Source organism: Alligator mississippiensis, chromosome 2 (assembly GCF_030867095.1).
Source record: "Alligator mississippiensis isolate rAllMis1 chromosome 2, rAllMis1, whole genome shotgun sequence".
Taxonomy (NCBI): Eukaryota; Metazoa; Chordata; order Crocodylia; family Alligatoridae; genus Alligator; species Alligator mississippiensis.
Window position 1 is genome coordinate 226,095,751 of NC_081825.1, and position 23,359 is coordinate 226,119,109.

The window sequence follows — 23,359 nt, forward strand, 5'->3', positions numbered from 1 at the left end:
CACATTCATTCAATAAGCCCTGTCCACTGGGTCACGAAGTTCCAGTTGGGCCCCCTTGCTTTCAAAACTGCCCTGTCAGGCAGAATTGGGGCGGCTGAACCCAACCGTAGTCTCAGACCTGGTCAGTGGCTCATATTTCTAAATACACACACATGCACATTTATTCAGTCAGCCAGACCACCTCCCCCACACCGCCTTAGTTAATTAACTACAAGCCCGATGTGCTGTTGGATGAAGGTGCCTCAAACAGTTTCTCCCTAAATAAAACGTACATTACCAGACACAAAATGGGATCCTTTACCAGACAGAAAATTTTAGCCGGCAGTAAGGTTCAGACTGACCTGTTTTAATAAGGTTCAGATCCAGTTACCACGGCCAAGTTGGGAGCCTACAGGCAGTCCTCCTCCGAAACCCCAATAGAGATTTTGAATTAGGTCTCTTACCTCTCAAGTTTGGCACCTCGGGGTTCGGGGGGGAGCAGCCCGCGGTCCTCCTTCCTCAGCCTGTGTTCTGGATCCGAGTCACGGCACCAGGAATTGTCGTGGAAACACATGCAGCATACTTTTGGGTCAGGTCAGCAGAAGCTTTTATTTAAAAGAAACTACAGCTGTAGGGGGGATTCCAAAGTGACATGGATTTCCCAAGCACTTGGAAGGGGTCCCCCCCCCCCCCCCAGAGCAAAATCAGGAGGCTTATATACTTTTTAACAGTTGCTTACAACTCACGCGATCATATAGTGAAATTAGCATGAAAAGCGGCTATAATATTACTTTGTTATTTCTTTGCTGTAATCAGGATGGGAACTAATGGGGGAGGCAAGGTTAGTTTACAAACCTCCTTCTTGCACCTGGAAATTAGATTTGTACATACATTTTTGCTATCTTCAAGGCCGCGGTGAGCGAAGCAGTTGCAGAGGAGTTACAAAGAACAAACACTTTCTCTTATCTGTTTTACTATACAGAGCCAGCAATTCTCCACAAAGCGGTTATGTCATCTTATAACTAAAATAATCAAAGTTTAAGGCATATCTTTTTTTTGATTCCACAGTGCATTGCTGCCCCTCTGTCAGTAGATGGCCAGCGAGAGCATACAACCTGACAAGCTTGTCTCTGAAGTGACTCACAGTTTAATTGAATGACCTGTGATTAACCTACAGACAGACATATGCAGTGTTGTCCCAGGAAAAAGTTTTAGTGCATTTTATCTCATATACTTCACAGATTCACAAAAGTTTAGGGTTGGAAGGGACCTAATAAGATAATTGGGTCCAGCTCCCTGTACTGTGGGCAGGAAAGACTTCTGGGGTCAGATGACCCCAGCGAGGTGTGCTCCAGTCTCCTTTTGAAGATCTCCAGTGTAGGTGCCTGCACCACCCCTGCTGGGAGTCTATTCCAGAGTCTGGTCACAAATCGTAAAGAAGGTTTTCCTTGTACCTGGTCTAAAACCTTCTAGGAGTTTATGACCATTGCTCATAGTTTTCCCCTGGGGCACTGTTGAATAGTTGCTCGCCTAGCCCCTGATGCTCTCCCCTGATATATTTGTAAGCTGCCACCAAATCCCCCAAAGTCTCCTCTTTTCTAGGCTGAACAGTTCCATTTCAGTCAGCCGCTCCTCCTATGGCTTGCTCTTCTCGCCTCTAATCACACCTCTGCTTAAAACAGGAAAATGAATGATCCTACAGTGGGTGATTTTGACAATGGACGTCTTTAGGATTTCAGGAAAAAAAAATTCTCCTGGGAGTAATACAGTGTCTATTTATGCCAGTGATTCTCAACCAGGGTGTTGTGACATCTTGGGATCTCTTGAGATCCTTTGAGTGATGCTGTGGGGTGTGTATATATGGCTCACCAGATAAACCCAGCAATTTCAAATAGGAATCCATATTATTAAATACATGCTGACCCATTGAGATCTTTCTGAGGTATTTGCAACAGAATATTTTCTCTACTATTTTTCTATAGTCAAAACATGAGTGAAAACTAAGAGCTGGCATTTTCTGAGGGCTGCCTTAAATCTAAAAAGGTTGAGATCCACTGGTTTATGCCCTTAGCGATCTTGTGAATATGATGATGGCCTTTTTGCTTACATGCCCCAAATAAGTCCATATCTTTTCTCATCTCTTAAGTACTACAGCTTAGGGGATAGCAGCATATGCCTACAGAGCTGTTCGATCCAGCCCACACATGTGGGGCTTCAGCAGCTAGATCAACCCAGTTTGGGTTACAGGTGGGAGGGCTTAAAGTAGGTGGGTACTAATTATCAGTGCTGACAGAAGCTCACAGGACCCAGCTGTTGCTGCTGCTTTTCCCAGTGGCTTCATAGGGAAAGTGCCAACCATTGACCCATTGATGCTTTTCCCTGCTGCAGCATGTGAGGAATGTCCACACCTGGTGCTCTTTCCAGCAGCAGCAGGGTCTTTAGCAGCAACCACTTTCCCCTGCTATTGTGGGGGTGACCTCTTGCTACATATGCTTTCCCCATGCTGCTGTGGGGAAACGTGCAGTGGCAAACGTTTTCCACATGCAACCACTGGGGAAAGTGGCAGCAGCAGCTGGGGTCTAGTGCCTGTCTGCTGGCACTGGCCCACCTCTGACCTGAACTGAGTCAGTTTAGCCCACAGTCTGAAAAAATTGCCAACCCCTGCTATATCTTGTCTCTTCCTTACCTAGGACAGCCCAAGACTGTGTGGTTCTACTCTTAGCCTTTATGGTTTGCATCCCTTTGCAGCCAGTGCTTGTGACACGACTTCTGCACTGTCACTGGGGAATTTGCTGACCTCTTTCATATCTGCTTGATACAGCACTTAAATGCATACAAATGTAACTGATACAAAGAAACTATACATTTCTTATGCATTTAAATGTCACAACATCCATGGGGTTAAGACATGCAATAATACACTGTCTAATGCCAGATCTGGAGTACCATCACCATGCTATCTCAGCAAGTCTGTTTTTAGTAAAAGTGGAATGAGTTGGTGTGGTCACAGCCTGATTCATAGCGCACTCCCATCCACCTCAAAAAGCCAACACAGAGCAAAAAGGGTAGGTAGTATCAACAGCATCTGTGAAAGCAAAGGTCTGTTGAGCAGCAGAAGATGCTGCCAGTGAGGATTGTTGCATGTTACTGAAACAGCATGAGGCCAGGATTTAGAAAGGTTCTGTAGCCTAGGATAGACGTGAACTGGCATATATGGTGAGGGAAGATTTGCGCAGGACCTGCTGTGCCGTATTTGCCTTGTTTAGTATAATTAAATCCTAACTTAAACTCCAGGCTTGCGCAGAAAAAAAAAGAGCTTTGTGTACTATATCCATCTTTCATTTCCACTCATTTTGAAAGTGAACAAAATGGCATGGCTAGAACTGAGTTGCTTGTGTTTTTTAATCATGTGGACAAAAGCTGTGCTGAGCAGCTATCTGGTTGGAATGCAGTCTATGTGGCTCTTAGTACAGCATGCATCTGCAGTGTGTATTGCAAACAGGAAATAAATTATTGTTGATTCCTGATGCACCATCTTTTTTTAATGTCTTAATGATAGTGGTAGTTCTGTTTTTGGGTGAGGGGGATATTTTTGTAAAAGACTTATGCAAGCTATAACCCCATCAAAGTAGTAGTCAACTAAAAACCCTGTATCCAAACTTAATCTACCTTTCCTCCTCTTCTTTCCACCTCAAGTGGGCCCTGGCAGAAAAAAATCTTCTGTTCCTGCCTCCTTCTCCACTCCCCCTTTGTGCCATTTCTCTTAAGCAATAGCCCAACAAAACTATTTGTTGCCAGTCCTGACTGTGAGCTTCTGTCAGCATTGATAATTAGACTTTGAGATAAGCCATCTGCTTGCTGGCCCCTAGTGGTCTCTGGACTTGATACAGAGCTGCAGAGGCCAGTAACAGGTCTGCGGCGGGAGAAGCCTGTCAGTGACACAGCATCTGCTCACTGAGATACCGAGTCGCTCTTGCAATTGAGCACCTACGTGCTGGGGGTTTTAAAATGTCACTGGCCAGGAGTAGAAAACGGGGCTTCCAGAAACAGTGTTTTGTTTTGTTGTTTTATCCTGATCCAAAGGGTGTTGGATAAGATGGAAGGAGGGCTAATGAGCAGGGGAGAAACAAGCTGAATGCAATCATGAATTAAAGATTTCTGAGCAAGGAAGGGAAGCCCTAGCTTGACTGATTATGAATGAGGGAAAAAACCTGAATCTGCCTTTTGTTTGTGTTTTCTTCTATGGCTTTGGTAGTCTTGCCCCCATTGTACAGATCATTAGCAGTACTTGACACTATATTTGCAATGGGAAACCTAGAATTAAGAGATCCACGGAGAGGCTTAAAAACTCTCAGTAGCACCATTATAGAGTAGCTGAGAAATTATCAGTACTGAGACTTACTCACTGACCCTATAATCCTCCATGTTCCTGCCTTTAGCTCTCCCCCCCCATCATTTAACTGAATCTGTCATGTATCCTGGACTCCTCTGTGCTAGTCCCACGCTGGACTGCAGAAACATGTCTTAGTGAGCTTCTAGGCAGACCTGTTGCTGTTAGTAAACTTGAATCTGCCCTGACCTAACTCTTTTTCTCCAGACTTGTACAGCATGTCTCTTCTGAGCAGAAAAGGATAGTTTTGGTTTTCTTTCTTTCCAATAAGAAGTGATGGCTTATCTGAAATCAACACATCTCTTCCTGGTTGGATTATCATTAAGACTATTGCAGCCTCTTATTTTCTCAAGTAGGAGATTTAATTGTAAAGAGAACCTCTGAATTCCAGCTCCTTAAACCAAGTTGACCAAAAGGATAATGGCCTTATCCTAGTAAAGGTAATAGGAGTCTTGGTGTTGCCTCTAATGGGCATAGAATTAAGCTCTAATTATTTTAAGGGCAAATGCTATTTACTCTTGAAAGATTTCCCTTATGAGTATGGACATGAAGCAGTATCAGTAGTAATCTCCTGGTATGGTTGTTAGTGCCCTTTCTCTCTACAAGTGAGGAAATGAGTCTTAGGTTGTTTTGTAATTGTGATTTTAAGTACTTGGGAGGTATTAAAATGTTGTGACAAAAGAGGACAATGAAAGTACCTAGCTAGAAAAGCAAGTGTACCAATGATGAGGGGCAGGCACAGTTTCTAGTCCATAGATTACTTACAACTGGGGTCTGATAATCCAGGCAGCAGCCTGCTTTTCTATCATTCCTGCCCGCAGAGATGAGGCTGCAAGGCAAGGAGGAGGGGGGCTTGGGACTAAGGGAAGGAAAACCAGGAGAGAGAAAATCAAAAGCTATCAATGAAAACCACATCAGATTGGCAAACTTTAATTACATTTAATTTTAATCCTTAACATTTATCTAAAAGGTGATTGGGGGAAGGTTTATTAGGATTCTGTGTCCCTATAGCCCTGCTTTGAAAGAACACCGAAGACGGTGATTGCTTGCGTGTCTAATTAGAAGTTTTTTCCCCTCTTGATCACCTAAAGTCAAATTCATTTACTCTGCTTGAAACAAGGATTTAATTTGATTTTTTTTTTTTTGCATCAAAAGATGTCTCTCAAACTTGATACAGACCCAGAGCCTGCTAATCAAGAGAACCCATTACCAAACCTGTTTTATGAATATTCACATCAGAGGGCAGCACCAATCTCATTAGGAAGGGTGTTGCAGTCTTTATTAAACTGTTGGAGTCCATTATGATTCAGAGTGCTGTAACGATGACTGATACCCGCTGAGGGCAGCTGAGAAGAATACAGGAGCGTAATGACCTCACTTTTTTCTTCATAAGCTTAGAGCTTTTAAAGTCTTACAGCTTACATACTTCGTGTTCTTTTCATCAACGGTGTGAAACTGGTCTTAATATCACTGATTCTGCTATGGAAGTAGTGGGAAGCAAAACATTGGAGCAATTAGAAAACCCAAGTATGTTACATTTGGGTGATGTTGTTAAGTCACTAATACTATTAATTCTTTCAGATCTGTGGGCTCCATTAATTAGTTTCTTCTTCTCAATTATTCTCAGAGCTCTGAGTTCATAAGCTACGTAGAGCCTTTCTGTTCCTTGTTAATAAAGTGAAGAAGACAACACTATTGTTAAACCTGAATTTATTCGTTCTAGGATCAGTGCTGCTATAGTTAATGGATAATCAGCATTGTCAGCACAGGATTTTTCTTCCCCCATCCTTACTTTCCTGCACTGATGATAAAATCCACTTGGTTTATTGTTAATACAAATAACTTATGATACCATCATGTTCTACTGGGATCTCTGTTCAACTTAAGACACCACGAAGAGAGATGAGGCTGGGATGGCCAGCCCAAAATCTCAGCCTTGGCTTTCTTTCAGTGTCTGATTTAGCATATATAGGGTGTTGGGGGGGGGGGAGGGGGGGTGGCAGGAGAATCAGGAAAATGTGTAACTATCAGTGCACCTTGTGGGCACAGGCAGCATGATGCTTCCAATCCCAAGCTTTATATATGGATGAAGCAGTTATTCCAAACCAGAGAAATTCATGTGACACTTGCAATCTTCAGTGTGGCTGAGGGTCTCTGCAGCTCTGTGTGTGTGTATGTCTTTTAGACTGTTCTCATTCCTCTGAAATGGCCTGCATCATCATGTCCTTGTAATCTCAGAAAAGCTGGATAAAACTCCCTTTGGACTTTCTCAGTGCCTTATGAGTCAGCCACAAGCCGTTGTGAAAAGAGAACCATCTTTCGGGCTGTACACATTGTCTTTGCTTCTCTCACAGCTTGGACCTGTATGGCTGTCCAGACTTGGTACATCTGTTTTAATGCGTTTTTAATTGACATTTCTTGATAAAGCGTTATTTTTTTATACACTTGCAAGAGGCCTCTTCTGCTCTGGTGAGGCTGATTTATAAATTATCATCTGATAATGATGCTTTAAAATGGAGGTATTATGGGAAAGTGTCTGTAAATTTCAAGTGGGACAGATATGTGCCATCTAAGAGTATCTCCGTCTTTGGTCTCTATCCAAATTGGCTTCTCCACTAACTTCAGTGAGATCTCTACAACTCGAGTGCACTATTCTCAGGCTACTATCTTGGGAAATGTAAGTGAATATGGCCTAGTTTGTGGCTTGAAGCATAATTGTTATGGATGATCAGCAAAAGTAACATCGGTCTTCATAAGATAGAAAGGGAAAGTGTTTCAACCAACTATAGTATTAATTAAATCTAGTGAGGAAAGTGAAAGCGCAAAGGGGTCTTTGTAATAAGCAGGGCTGAGTCTACCTTTTTTGATTAATGATATTGCCAAGTGGATTAATTAGAAGATCAGTTCAAATGCTACTTGAAGAGATCTGCTGAGAAGGATGTCTAACGCTACATCAAAAAAAAAGCTGGAAAGAACTTCTTTAGGAAGATTAGGATGCATCACCTTTTCTGTGGCTTGGCAGAAGTACCAAGCTGTAAAGCAGGTGATCCCAGGCAACAAGAAACTTCTTTCTAATTGTGTTATTTACACAGCACAAATCAGCAGCAGTGCATTTCTTATTTGTGGGGATGCCCCCACAAGCAAAACCTTTCTAGGACAAGTGTTCAGGTTGGAAAAACTGTTAGGTTAGGAAACTGCTAACTCTCTCAGCCCCACAAAACCATATCTCCCCTTGAAATAGTTTTGTTTTTTTTTCAGACAAGACCATCTCTGTTGTAATTTAAGGGAGGACTTTGTTGGAGGCAGACTTTGGACAAATAATTCAGAGTGGCAGAGTGATTGTCATCATTTTACGTGCTGACCTGCACATGTTGCGGGCTGATACAAAACTGTCTCATCTGGGCTGCCTTGTATTTCATTAACTACTTCCCTAAGGAACAAGTGGAAAGTGCTGCCACAGAAGAAACTGCAGAACACTCAAAGGAAATTGAGGTCTCTAGAGTTCCACTTGCCATCAGCATATTCATTTTTACTAACTCTTTTGCTCCTCTGACTTTCAGCATGAAGTTACCTCTTACATGAGTGAGGAATACTCATCAGGACATGCTTTGGGAGACCCCCATTTTTCTGTTTATTAAACAGATTTTTTTTGGCACTGGACCATAGTAATTTTAATGTCTTGATTTCATATTTCAAACCAGTCTATTTTCACTCATCTTACAAGAGCAGATGAGCTGTCTTCATAACTTTTATAGCCTTCCAACATGCCAGCAGTTCTGTCTCTTGCTGGTTAATGCATTTGATTATGATAACACTGAATATATGCCAAGGCATTTAAGAGAGCACCCCCCCTTAAGGCACAACCGACCTACCATCTCAGTGGCATCTGCTAATGAGTTGGTAACAGTTACTGGATTCTAATGATTCTCCTATGCCTGCAAAATAACACAGGTTGTACGATATGGAATCAAATCATAGGTCCATCTAATTCAGTATCTCAACTCTAGGAGCAACATTTACAGAGAAAACAATTTAGCTTTCACTCCAGTACACCTAAGCTGTGATTTTTTTTGAAGCCTCTTAAGGATGCGAGGTGCTCAATATGTATAACCGCTCAGATCACATTGAGAACCAAACTTGTCTACTTTCCTCCATTTTCCCAGCATTAGTGAATTGTACAGTGTTGCTCAAGGAATGGGAATGACAAATATATGGTAAATGAAATTTCTTCCTATCTTCCATATGCAGCCCATTTATGCCTTGAAGCTTGAATAATCATAAAAAACACTAGGGGTGAACTGATAAAGATTTTCTTGACCAATTTTATTAACCAGCCATGTTGACCGATCCTGATCTGATAGCCAATTTACAGGAATAAAGCCCGGCAGCTTGGAGAGCAGCGTCCTGCTGGTAAGTCTGTGGAGGTGGGGAAAGGGGCGTGGGAGAGGGAAGGGGTATGTGTGGGGGCAGATCAAGGCCCCCACAGTGAGGGAGGGAGGGAGGGAGTGGGGCAGGAGCACGTGCTGCCCAGCTGAGGCAGGGGACAAGGCATGGGGTGGAGCCATGAACGGCCCATCTGGAGAGTGCGGGGGGGGGGGGTTGGCTCCCTGCCACTGCGCACTCCTATGGAGGGCATACCCCCTCCCCACCCCAATTTATGTCAGGGCGAGTGCGGGCTGCCCACTGTGATGACCTTTTCCCAGAGAGAGGGCTGTGCCAGAGCTGTGCTCGGCACATGTGGGGGCAGAGCTGGGAGGGGTGGCTATGGGGAATTTTCAGGTGGCTGTAGCCCACCCCGTAGCCACCCCTTTCCAGTGCCACTGCCACCCACCCTGCCCTCACCCACTCAGAGCGCAGGCCTGGCACAGCCTCCCCACCAGGAAAAGGCTGGTGCAGCCCCTGGCCCCAAGCCCACAGCAAGCAGCCCACCCTCACCCTGTGCATAAATCAGGGGGGACACATGCCCCCCATGCCTCCCCTGGGAGTGTGCGCAGGAGTGGGGAGCTGCCCCGTGCCCCCCAAATGACCTGCCTGCAGCTCCATCCCACTCCTGGGGTAGCATTCACTGCCCTGGCTGGGTAGCACCTGCCCCTATCCCTGCCCCACTCCCTCCCTCACCGCAGGGGTCTCAACCTACCCACCCACCGTCCGTGCCCCTCCCTTCCCCCCACAGACTTACCAGCTAGATGCTGTTCATCAGGTCGCCCGGCTGCATTCCTGGCTGCCTTCATGGTGGATGTGCCAATGCATGCCGCATTTATGAGTGACATTACCGGCTAAACTGGCCAAAAAAAGCCAATTGCCAATAATGTTAATTTTCCTTTTATTGGTGCTTATCCAGTATGCCACCAATATATTAGTGTACCTCTTAAAAACACCCATCTCGGCTACAACAATATCTTTGAATGCAGCTGTTCTGATTAGTACCTAATTTTGTCTTGCCATTGAGAGACACCCAGACAACCACAACCTGTGGGGGAAGTTAGGGTAGAGCAAATTTACAGATTCTGAGACCTGATGATTTTAAGCAAAACACTGGGAGAAAGCCCTCTCCTGGGCAGATGGAGTTGGACTCCTTATATAGTAAATAATACATAGTGTAACAGCTTCATTGATATCCCTTCAGTATTCTTCCCTATCATTTTTTTTTTTTTCCCAGCAGCTATGGCTTGCCTGGACACTTTTTTTTATGCTGGGCACTGGAGGATGACTAATGGGGCTGCTGCACAAAAAGAGGAGTCTTTACCTGACTCTAGTCATGCTGTATAGCAATAATACTATTTTGAATTATAACATTAATTTATTCCACACATACATCTGTGCTTCTACTATACTGCACCATTTTGATTGTGTCCTACTGTGTAACTGTAAGTTGAGAATCTGATTTAAAGATAACAGTAGCCTAGCCTTCCTCCATCACGCCTTTTGTTAAGCCAGTGTTGCTTCACTGATGTTTATTGCAGAGGTGCAGAGCATCAGCAATTCCTGTTAACTTTAATAGGATTTTTAGGTGTGCTTAGAAGAATCAGGTCGCTTGCATAAAGGAACCCAAGGGGGGTGGATTAAGGAGTCTAGTTCTACCACTGTTCTCTACCAACAATGACATGAAGAAATTGATCCCTATATGAGCAGCTAGCAGGAATTGCAGATTACAGGAGTATGCACCAATATTTTGTTTTGTTTCTGTGAAACAACTATTCCATTCCAGCTTCTCTGTGTTCCTAGTTGCTGTGGGAAGCTGCTTTGTGGTATCCATTCATGTTTTTAGACACTCCAAATTACTTGGCAATGGAAAATTTACTTTTGGAAAGATATCAGCTTTTTGTTATTGCTTTGGATTGATACATGGTGGGTTTTTATGTATGCAACTTCAGTGTATCTGTTTGAAACTTTTTTTCTGTCTTGTTCTTTTTGATATACCCCTTAATACTCATTGTCTTGGGGGAGAGGACGTGTTCCCACATACAATTAACCTGTCTCAGTTCAGACTTTAGTGGAAGATGAAATGAGTACTTTTCCGTCATCTTGAGGCAGTCCTTCTGCTTCCAGCCCACACTCTAATTTCAGATGTCAGGCTTCCTCTGTGAATCTGGAGTTCTGTTCTCAAAGAATAGAAGGAAATTGCATAATGAATTAAGAAAAACGTATTTATAATATTTTACATTTAAATACACTGTTGTATACTGATGTAGTATTTGTGTGTGCTTATTACATTTATATGTATCATGACCCTCTCCTCATGTGTTCTCAGCACAATTTGAACCCTTTATACCAAAACACAATCCTTTAGCATATGATATAAAGCAACTCCAATAGTTGGGATTGGGTGTTGCCTTTATTCCCAGCAATGAAAAGGGGGCACATATACATGTAACACACAGCAGGCCTGCATTTTTGCCTATGTATGCTCCATGCATATACATGTATGGGTGCACGTTGTAGTAGAAGCTGTAGCATTTAAAGTTTCATAAATGTTTTTGCCCGTAGCACCCTGTTTTCAGTCACTTTATATTTCAAGTTTTGGGGTGCTCAGGCTGTTGTTTTGGGGTCTGACATTTTCCAGGTTCAATTTCCATTCAAAGGTGAATATTTTCAGCGTATTACAGTAAGAACAATTCAGACAGCTGAGTCCAAAAAGAATTAATAAAATGCCTTCTCTGGTATTGGAAAAGGCCTGTAATATTTATTTATTTGCTTTTTTATATCAGTATCACTTAAAGCAGTGTAGTGTTCGAAAGCTGGTATGTCATGGAAATAGCCCTGGTTGAGACATAAAAGGTGCTGAAAGTAAAAACAGTGGCTCATAACTGAAACAGTTATGAGCCACTGAAAATCTTCAAGAACTTTTGCCTGATTGAGCAGCTTCTTAGGCGCTTAAGGTAGTTGACATTGACCTTGTGATGTCACCTAATCAAATTAATTCCTCATTTATAGATTTTTTTTTTCTCCCATCATTCTTTTCAGAAAGATTGAAATATTATAAATATTGGAATAGAATAAATAGAAATGGATAATCTTATGTGCATGTTTATTTCCTCACTTTTAACCATACGATTTTATATTTAGAAAGGAAGTTAGCTGTGTTAGTCTGGAGTTGGGCAGAAGGCAGATCACTGTGGTTACCTTACAGACTAACTTGTACAAAGAGGCATGAGCTGTCGATAAGCAGATGTTTTTGTTAAGTTTGTGTGCACAATTTTGATACTTCCCCTTTGCGCATCTACAGGTGTTATAGTAATTTTTTAAATTATATAAATACATACCATTTCTAAAAATAAAGATGCACTTTTGTACAAAGCTTACGTACCATGGTGTGGCGGAGCACAGGGTGCTCCTGCCACTTGCAACCAGTGGGTTGCGTAGCCCCGGTGCGGGGGGGCGGTGAGGAGAGGCCCCAGAGAGGGGGCAGTGATTTAAGGAGGGGAGGAGTGTGGCGGAGCGCAGGGTGCTCCTGCCACTTTAAGGGCCTGGAGCTGGCAGCCTCCAGGTGCCTGATTGCGGCAGCCATTTTGGGGCCTATATAAACTAGGCAGTTTGGCTGCAGGGGGTCAGGCAGCAACATTGCCTGGCCTTAGGGCTGCTGTGTACGAACCGGAGGTAAGGGGGAGCTGCAAGGGGTTGGCAGGAGGCTCCTGGTCCTGGGCATGACCTGAAACTGCACCCTGCCGGGAGTGGGTGGTCTGGTGGGGCTCTCAGTGGTGCGGGAGCCCCCAGGAAATGCCAAGCCAGTGATCACCCCGGTGAAAGGCGGGTCGGGGCGCCTTAACCCCTAGCTCCCACCACCACTGGGTGGGTGACCCCTGAGTTGGATGAGGGCTGAGAGGGCCAGGGTTATGAGGGCCGAGAGGGCCTGTGTTTGTGAGGGGCCCAGAGAGGGTGGACCCCGAGAGTGGGAGTAAGGTGGGCGAGGTGCCGTGGTTGCTCCTAGGAGGAAGGGAGTAGTGGCACGGTGAGGCCCGAGGAGTAGAGTGAGTGGCTAGAAAGACCCAGCCCGAAGGGGAGAGTCCCCTCGACTGGCCCATGCTGGGGCCAGGACCAGTGAGGGTCAAAAGGGCCGGGGGCCCACCGCGAGGGACGCCCAAGAGCCGGGGGCCGGGGGTCCCGACTGGCCTTGAGGTGGGCCAGGGCTAGGTAGCCGAAGGTTCCGGGGGAACCACACCCGAGAGGGGAACAAGGCTTTGGGGGGGTGAGGTAGCCCAGATGACGGTGGAGTGGCCACCTGAGTAGAGAAGACCATAGTGGGGTCTTGCATAGAAGATTCTGGGGCCCAGTGTGGGGCCGGTGAGATGTTGAACACCATGATGCCATCTGCGAGGCTTGGGCTGCGGTATTAAGGGAGGTCGGAGCCGCAGAGCGCCCCTGGGCATCGGGGCAGTCGAAGGGCAGCCTCCCGCTTAATTATCATCATAATTGAACTTATTATCATCAAAGGCGTGGCGGGCGAGATGAGCGGGCAGTTGCCCAGAGACAGGTGGGCGGACCATGAAGAGCTCGGCCCTGAGTAGGCCTGCTGTCACGGTGACAGGCGGGCGGGCCACAGAGTTTGGCCCCAGGAGGCGCCACCTGTCACACATGGGTAGTGCCTTTTTTTCTTTGTAGTCCCGCTGAAGTGAATGGAGCTCCACAGAGGCGCAAAGATCTGTTTAGGTGCTTCCAGTTACAGGACTGAGGTTCTAGCTAATAATCAATGTATTATGAGCTTCATTTTCAAGTGGTAATGCAGGCTTTTTTGGGTCATATTTATGTACTATAAGGGCTGTGGAAAGAGCCCTGTATCATTGGAAGTGGGGGTTTTTTGGCATTTTTCAAATAGGATGCATATACTTGCTTCTAATCCTGGAAAGATCTGTGCTATTGGTCCTTAAGTCTTTAATAATCACCATTATTGTATATGTTTGAAAAACTATTTTAGAAATGTTAGAGGCTTCTAAAATATGGAAGTTGCAATTCCGGTTTGCTTCCAGAGCATGCACAGTTGGATTCAGAGTGCTAAGATGGCCTGGTTTTTAGAAGTAGAGGAATGTGGAAAGGACCAATTAAAAAAAAAAAAAAAAATTCCAAAACTCTCTAAAACAGCTTTACTGTAAAATGTGTCCTATATATGGAGTAGTGTGATGTACAGTCTAAAAGCTTTATTGGCAGTTCATTTTAGATGACCTGTATAATTATCTTGTCATCTAATATAATTTTTTACCATACCACAGCTGCTCATATTGGCTATATAAAATCCTGAGAAACCCACAACTTAAAATATTAACACTTAGTAGTAAGGAAACTTACTGTCTTAACAATCAACCCTGCAGATAAGTATCTCCTACTCCTGATGCTCAGAACAGAGGGTTCTCTGCTCCAGATGCTGAGTCCAGTCTCTAGCTCCATGGAACTGTACTGTTACACGGAGAATGGCTTAACAGAACCTATGTAACTTGGTTTAGCAAGGATTGTCACATGAAAAGGCCATTATAGTTGCATGGCAGTGATGCTTGAGCTACAGTAGTGTTCAGGGAAATAGCAGGAGCCCATTTGGATATTGCAACAAGAAAGCACCTACCTGTTTTCAAAACATTTCTAACGGACATAAATCATAGTACTTCAACTTCTTAATCCCTCCAGCAGAGAAGAAATCTCACAGCTGAGTTCATGTGTTTTGTTTGCAGCAAAGGGGAAATAGAAATAATTAAAACCATTTTAATATTAATAATTAAGGGGAAATAGTCTTTTCATTTCCCCTCTTTCTGTTTTTATTTATTTTAATTGACGATTGGGGGGGAAAATAACTGCTAACTGGAGACTGAAGTTTTTTAATTGAGTAGATGGCTTGATCCAATAACCTAAATTGTGCTGTGTTTTTAGAAACATTAGGTCAGTGACATAACTTACTGTCTTGCAGAAGTAAATCTAGGCACACATGCATACAGGTATGAGATTAATGCTGTTTTATTAGTAGAGCTCCGGTAGACTGCTCTGCACTCTCCCAGTTCATGCACTAGGCGAACTTTTAATATTGCTGGAAATATCAGGTTAGAATGTGAATGTCTTGGAGACAGGCCATTAGATATTAATGTAATTAAATATTTAATTATATAGTAGTCTTTGCATAAACATACTGCAAGTATTTGTATCCTGTATTGTTCGGTAGTTTGAGGTTAAAGAAAGATGCGTGAGCTTTCTAGGGATATATCTGTTTAAATACTTTTCTTTCACTTAAGTGGTACATGAATGGTTTAGCAGCTGGTGACAATGAAGGTAACAGGCCCACTTATCTCAATAAGAATAGTCGCTACAGGAGCAAAGGTTTCATGTGGCAAAGTGGTATTTACTAGACCTGTTATCCTTCAAGAAAAGATGTACAATAGAAGCTTTGTTCCCAGTATTTTGAAATCTCAGCAGCCTAGTCTGGTATAATGGATTGGTGCTAATACATTTGCTAAAGTAGTATGGCAATGAGGGACGTGGTGACAAATGGGATTAAAATACAGTGTCTCTTTAATTATGACTAAAAGGGTTAGAATTACATTTGCCTTAGCATTTAAAGCAAATACAAGTGGAGCTTAATTGGTATTCAGAAGACCTAAGGCAAGATGGGGAAGTGTAGACCTATTAGGGGGATGCCTAAAGGAATATACTGAAAGGGCTGTGCATCTACCTGACACCTTATCTGAATTTAAAAGGCTTCTTTAGAAATATCATGTGTGAGATTGTGGGGGGTGGCAAGTGTGGTGTCTGGGAAAGATTGCCTATCTAGAAATGTTAGCTTTCATGAAACCTTGGATATACCAGAACAGTGCCAGAGAGGGAAAAGCCTAATGAGCGTATTCAGAGGTGCTGAAATAAAGATAATATTGTCTATGTGCTAATGCAAAAAAGACTTCATGTCTGAAATGTTGATGAGGGGCTCACACCTTTTATATTCCTGACAAACTTTGAAGTAAACAAGGAAAGAGATGCAGAGAGAAGGGAAGTTTAACAGATGGCCAGAAGAGTGGGTCAGAGAGACCATAAAAGGCTAGCCGAGTAAACTACACCAGAATGTTGGAAACATAAATTAGGAATGCATTGGAGTTTGCTTTAATAAAAATAGTAACGCTGAGATTTTGCCTTCTGTAACCCAGCTGATACTCAGCCTTACGCTAAAAGAACTTAACGGACTAAATTAAACAGGTGTTGCCCTCCCAGGTCTTGGCTTAAGAAAGGAAAGAGAGAAGTCCATTATCAGGGGCTGTACATTCCTGTGTCCATCCTGGTTCATCCATCTGTGGCTCTGTCTACTGCTCTCTCCACCACTGCATGCACCCAGATTTTAACAGTGACCCAGTGGTGTCTTCTATGTCTGTAGCACTCTAGCAATTATAAACTCCATAGGCAGAAGGAGATATTTGTCCCTCTTGTCATGTCCTATCTTACTCTCCTTGCCACCCACCTCGAATATTCCCTGATGATCTAGCATACCATCTCCTCTTGTTTATCAGGCTGATGGTCTTTGTAAAGCCACCCACTGATTCCAGTCATAACTAACATTTAAATATGTCTAAATATTGTAGGTTTAAAGGGTTGTGGTTGATGCGTGCCGCGTGTCTGCTTGGGAATTGTTAACAGAATAAACCTCACAAGCTGTCACCTGAGACTCTTGAAGAAAAAGAGCAGGGAAAAATGTTGCTGAATCAGTACAGCCGTGAAGATGAGATAAAGGCCTGGCTCCCTGCCCGCCTCCCCACCCCCCGGGCTGTTTCTTCTAACAAAAAGAGGTTCTTTTCCTGAGCCAAAATGGGTCTCTTCCAGTGTGTGACCTCTAAGGAGGGAGGAGTTTCATCAGATCACAAATGGTGCATTAGTGGCCTCTACCCCAACATATTTCAAAACTACCACTCTACTTTGCACAAAAAATGGCTAGCAAAAGACACACATTAGATGACCCTGGTAAACACCGGAGGAAGACATGGCTCTGATAAGATTTCAAACTAGGTGATTAGTGAGAAAGATGCTCAGGAAAGCTCTTCCAAATGTCAAGAGTTGCAGAGAAGAGCTCTCTGGCACCAAAAGGGATGATATGGTGAAAAAAGGTAGAGAGATGGCAGATGCTAAATAGACAGAAGAAGGGAGCACAGCAAGAGATAAAAGGTCACACTGTGAACTCCTTTAAAAAAATGAGGGTAGTTTTTAAGCTGGAGCCTGAATTAATGGGAAGCTATATTACTGGATGACTGGAGCACTGTCATGGATAGGTATAAACTGGGAAGAACAGGCAGGGGAGAAGAGGAGGAGGAGGAGGAGTTGCTCTTTGTTTAACAGCTGTATGATTGCTCAGAGGTACAGTATGAAACTGGAGATAGGCCTGTTGAAAGTCTTTGGGTCAGAGAGGAGAGCAACAAGGGTGATGCTGCAGTGGGTGTCTGCAATCCTTGAAAACTCAGGCAATTGGGAGAGGTCCGAGATGATTGGAAAAGGGCAAATATAATGTCCATCTTTTAAGAAAGGGAAGAAGGAAGATCCAGGGAAGAACAGACCCGTCAACCTTACCTCAGTCCCTGGAAAAATCATGGAGCAGGTCCTCCAGTAACCCATTTTAAGCACTTAGAGGAGAAGGTGATTAGGAACAGTCATCATGGATTCACCAAGGGCAAGGTATGCCTGACCCACCTGATTGCCTTCTATGACAAAATGGTTGGCTCTTTGGATATGATGAAAGCAGTGGATGTGATATATATGTTAACTTTAGCAAGGCTTTTGATATGATCTCTCACAACATTCTCACGAGCAAGCTAAGGAAGTCCTGGTTGGATGAATGGACTGTAAGGTTAACAGAAAACTTACTGGATTTTTTTAGGCTCAATGGCTAGTAATCAATGGCTCGATGTCTACTTGGCAGCCAGTATCAAGTGGAATTCCCTAGGGGTTGCTCCTGGGGCTGGTTTTGTTCAACATGTTCATCAGCAATCTGGAAGATGGGATGGAGTGCACCCTCAGCAAGTTTGCAGATGACACCAAGCTGGGTGAAGTAGTAGACATACTGGAGGGTAGAGCTAGGATTCAGAGAGACCTCAACAAGCTGGAGGATTGGACCAAAAGAAATCTTATGAGGTTCAAAAAGAACAAGTGTAATGTCCTGCACTTAGGATGGAACAGTCCCATGCACCAGTACAGGCTGGGGGTTGACTGGCTGGGCAGCAGCTCTGCAGAAAAGGATTTGGAGATTACAGTGAACAGTAAGATGAATATGACCCAACAGTGTGCCTTGTTGCAAAGAAGGCTAACAGCATATTGGGCTGCCTTAGTAAAGGTGTAGCCAGCAGATGGAGAGAAGTGATTATTCCTCTCTTTGGCACTGATGAGGCCACATCTGGAGTAATGTGTTCAGTTTTGGAGCCCCCAGTGTAAAAAAGGATGTGAAAAAATTGGAGTGTGTCCAGTGGAAGACAGTGAAAATGGTTAGGTGGCTGGGGGCCATGACTTGTGAGGAGACACTGTGAGGGAACTGAACTTATTTAGTATAGAGAAGAGAATACCGAGTGGGGATTTAACAGCAGCCTTCAACTACCTGAAGGGTGGTTCCAGAGCGGATGGAGCTAGACTGTTCTCAGTGGTGGCAAATAATAGGACAAGGAGTAATGGTTAGGGCTGTACGAAGCTTCAGTCCCTGATTCAATTCGGTAGAGATTCGGCCTGATTCGGTCTCCAAATCGAATCAGGAGACCCTTTAATCCAGGGGTGGGCAATTATTTCAGGTAGAGGGCCACTTACCCAGTTTTGGCAGGCTGTTGAGGGCCACATGGGTAGCCCCACCCCTTGACAGGTGCCCCGCCCCCAGGTCACCACCTTGGGACCAATGTCTTTGGTCCCAAGACATTATTGGTCCCATGTCCCAGGGCCAGCACTAGTGGGGCCCAAAGCGGGGCACAGGCTGGCAGGGGTCTATAAAGCCGGGCTGGGCTGCACCAGCAGGGAGAGTGAGGAGCTGACCTGGCTCCATAGCGCCCCTGTCGGCCAGGACCCCACATTCCTGCCATCCTGCTCTGGGCCCCACTGGCACTGGCCCTGGGACACCGGTGCAGGCCCCATGCTCCTGCTGGCTCCCCACCTACTCACTCCCAGTGCCCACCAGCCCTGCAGTACAGGCAGGAGGTAGCACACAGCCCTGACCCCCTGCTCACCGACAGGGAAGAAGCTGGTGCTGAGCATGGGGAAAAGCAGCCCCTTGCCTGCCCCATGGCCAGCACTCCCTGCTGCAGCTGCTCGCAGCTCATACAGGGCTGTCTGGAGCAGGCACAGGCAGCCCTACACGGGCTGCAATCAGCTTCAGCTTGAGGCGCTGGCCATGGGGTGAGTGAGGTGCTGCTTTTCCTTGTGCTCAGCACCAGCTTGTAACCCTCCCCTGCTGCCAGCCTGGGCTCTGCGCCAGCTCCAGGCTCGCCTGTCAGGGCTGCATATGGCGGCAGCAGCTGTGCCCCCCCCTGCGTGCTGCACCGTGCAGTGTTGGCTGCTGCTGGCCATCCAGAATGCGCATTGGGCAGCCCACAGGCAACTGTGGCAAACACTGCCCAGTATGGGAAGCAGGGGGACCACAGCTGCTGTCACTACGTGCAGCCCCGATGGGCAAGCCTGGAGCCACGCAGGGCCCAAGCTGGCAGTGGGGCCGAGTTACAAGGTGGTGCTGAGTGGGGGGGGGGGGGGGGGAAGTGGCCTCTCCCCACCCTGTGCCCAGTGCTCCATGCTGCAGCCACTCACATCCCGCCTGGGGCAGCCTGTGCCTGCTCTGGACAGCCCCATGTGGGCTGTGAGCGGCTGCAGCAGGGAGTACTGCCCACGGGGCTGGGAAGGACTGCTTTCCTCCATGCAGGGAAGGAACCTGGGGAAAAGCTGAGCATGGTGGGGGGGAAGCAGCCCCACCCCGTGGCTGGCACTCCCTGCTGCAGCCACTCTCAGCCCGCGCGGGGCTGTCCTGAGCAGGCACAGGCAGCCCCAGGCGGGCTGTGAGCGGCTGCAGCACACGGTGCTGGTCACGGGATGGGGGAAGGGCTGCTTTCCCCTTTCCCCGCCCCCCCCAGCGCTCAGCTTTTCCCTGGGCCACTTTTTTCCCTGTGCTCTTTCCCTGCCCAGGGTCCTTGCCTGCCCTTCCCCTCCTCCCCCCCCTCCCCCTCCCCCTTACCTGTGGTTCCATCACGGGGCAGCTGCATGGTCTTAGGCCAGAAGCCCTGGCTGGGGCTTCCAGCTGGGGGGTGGGGCCAGACAGGCCTGCTGGGGCTTCCCCTGGGTCCTACTGCCCTTGGTTCCTGTCACTTTTGACAGGAACCAAGGACAGAGAAATATTAATTTTTCTAAATTTTTTAGGGGCCCCGCAGGCTGGATGGAATGGCTGTATTTTGCCCACCCCTGCTTTAATCTTTCCAAATCAAATTGGATCCCTCCTAATCAATTCAGAAGGATTCAAAGATTCAGACATAGAGACCGCTTTAAATGTTTTTTCTACCTACCTCTAGGTAGCAAGGGTTCATGAATGCCGCGATGCTGGGGCACACGGAGTGTCCCATGTGGGGGGCTCCCCAGTGCACTCGGCAGCAGATCCAGAAGTGGACAAGAAGCACTTCTGGTCCAATTCTGGGTCTGCCAGGGAGTGCGCTGCCCCCCCCTGCACCCCTCCGGCTTGGCGATTGTGCCTCCTGGGTCTGGTGGGGGCACCCAGGGTCCCCCTGAAGCTGATCACTGATCTGGGGGGGAGCATGGGGGGCCCCCAGTGTCCTCTCCAGCAGACCCAGAAGTGGACCAGAAGTACTTCCGGTCCATTTCTGGGTTCACCAGTGAGCACGTGGAGGCCCCCCCACCCCGCACTCCTGTGGGACGCTCCATCCTTCCCAGCATCGCAGTGATCATGAGCCACATCTGGTACCTCGAGGTATGTAGAAAAAGCTTTTAAAGCTGTGTCTGTGTCTGAATCACTGATTCTCCGAATCAGCATCAAATCTTCAGATTCAGATTCGGCCAAATTGAATCGGGGACAGTGATCTGAATCAACGAATTGAATCACTGTCCCTGATTAAGCTTGAGTCCGAATCTGAATCAAATAGGACCTGCTTCGCACACTCCTAGTAATGGTCTCAAGTTGTTGCAAAGGAAGTTCAGGTTAGATCTCAGGAAAAATTTTCTTGCTAGGAGGGTAGTAAACACTGGAACAATCTACCCAGAGAGGGTGTGGAATCTCCATTCTTAGAGGCTTTCAAGACCCAGGTACACATAACTTTGGCCACAATGATATAATTGGGGATGGTCCTGCTTTGAGCATGAGGTTGGACTAAATGATCTCCTAAGGTCCCCTCCAACCCTAATTTTCTATGATTCTTGGATCATAGAATCATAGAAATTAAGGGCTGGAAGGGAACTCACAAGATCAATAGAGTCCAGCCCCCTTGCTCCTGGCAGGAATACTGCTGAGATCAAATGATCCCAGCAAGGTGTCTGTCCAGTCTCCTCTTGAAGACTTCCAAGGTTGAGGACTGTACTACCTCCTTGGGAGGTCTATTCTAGATTCTGGTCACCCTTACTGTAAAGAAGTTCTTCCTTGCATCCAACCGGAAACCATCCTCTAACAGTTTATAGCCATTGCTCTTTGTCCTCCCCTGGAGCACCCTAGTGAACAGTTTTTCCCTTGGCTCCCAATATTCACCCCTTACATACTTATAGATGGCCACCAAGTCCCCCCTCAGTCTTCTCTTCCCCAGGCTGAACAGTCCCAAGATCCCTTAGTTTTTTTGTCATAAGGTTTGTCCTCCAGGCTCTTAATCATTCTTGTGGCCCTTCTCTGGACCCTTTCAAGATTTTCCATGTCTTTTTTGAAATGTGGCACCCAGAACTGGACACAGTACTCTAGCTGGGGTCTCACCAATGCCAAGTAGAGAGGAAGTATCACTTCCTTAGCCCTGCTCATGATGCATCAGCTAATGCATCTCAGTATGTTATTAGCTCTGTTGGCTACAGCATTGCACTGGCAGCTCTAGTTCATCCTGTGATCAGCCATAACCCCGAGGTCCCTTTCAGCCATTGTGCTGACCAGGACATGTCCTAACCTATGGATTTGGGAAGCTTGGTGTTCAAGTAACATAGGGAATTTGTAGGAAGCTAATAGTTAGGTCAATGGGATTCTGATCCCTGCATTGCCCTGAAAGTTCTTCAGTAAATAGCTGTATTTATTCATACTGCCTTAGAGGTGGCAAATGTTTGTGGTAAGTGTGTAGTGATTTTCTAATTATCTGAAGTAATAACCTCTCTTCCCCTAGCTGTCCATATCTTTTAGTAAGAGGGTACTGGCCACTAAAATTTCTCATTTGCAGGTGTATCAAGCTATCAGAGAATGTAGCAATGGAAAAGACGCGCAAAACCAGTAATCTTTCCTTTTAAATTTAGGCATTCAGATTTACTGGACTCTGAGAGATTGACCTGGATATAACACTGCACTCTTTTGCACAGCTCTGTTAGATGTTCAAAAGACAAATACTTTCATGATTAACTGAAAGTTTATATTGTTTTTCCCCAGAGACCCGATTTGCAACACTGAAGAAAAGTAGAAGAGACCCAGTGTTTCAAGCTGTAGCTTTGCTCCTTTTCAACTGTAACAATCTTTAGAGGGTTTTGACCTTCTCTGGTTAAACAACACATTTTAAATTTTTAACATTGTTTCCAGTATGATTTACCGATACTAAAAAAACTGCTATAAAATTGTTAAAGCCCCAAATAAGTTTTAACAAGATGGCTGCCCTCTGAAAGAAACTGACCACAACTTTTTACAACAGATTCCAGTTTCATTTTTATTTGAAAACTATTAAAAGAATTTTTCCTGATCTTTCTTTTTTTATACTTTCCAATGCTAGGCAAGAGTTTTAGCAGTTTGTGGAGTTGTTGTAAATATTTATGATTCTTTTAAACATCATTATATAGCATTCAGAATAAAATTTCCCCTTTTCCTAATTTTTCCTGACTACTAGAAAGAACTCCTGCATGTGTCAGTGTTCATGTGCTTGAAAATCATACAACTAAGGAATAAATAATTTTTCCCTCTAGTCTCCAGACACACGTGAGCCTCATGATTCTGCATTTTTAATTCTCATGTATTAACCTATTTGCCACTATATTGTGGGACTGAAGAAAGAATTACCTTGTTCCTGGTAAGGAGAATCATATGCCATGACAAAGTGAAGCAAGAGTAAAGGCTTAAGGCAAGAGATTTTTTTTTTAATTACACATATTACCTTTTAGAAACACCAGGGGTGCATTTGAAACCTTCATGGGTGGTTTTTGGGTTCTTTCCCCGGGTCGGAGTGAGATTGAGCTGCAGACATTCAAAAATTGAGTCAGATAAAAAAAAAAAAAAAAGATTTAACTTTAAAATCATGAGATTTAAAGTTAAGAAATCTGAAATTTTTGCATACTGATTTTTTTTTTTTTTTTTTTTTTTATATCTCTGGTGGTCACATTTTCAAATGTTTTCTCTATAAACAGGAGGGT

The 23,359-nt window shown here is 45.1% G+C and overlaps 1 protein-coding gene and 1 long non-coding RNA gene across 3 annotated transcripts in view; both read left to right on the plus strand.

Annotated features, from left to right (window-relative positions):
- Nucleotides 1-23,359, plus strand: part of LOC102576723 (transmembrane protein 263) — a 313,136-nt gene that overhangs the window by 154,347 nt on the left and 135,430 nt on the right. The window lies entirely within an intron of this gene.
- On the plus strand, nt 9,893-22,695 carry LOC132248749 (uncharacterized). The gene is made up of 2 exons (XR_009460113.1): nt 9,893-12,466; nt 22,392-22,695. It is a non-coding gene; the product is annotated as an uncharacterized LOC132248749 (long non-coding RNA).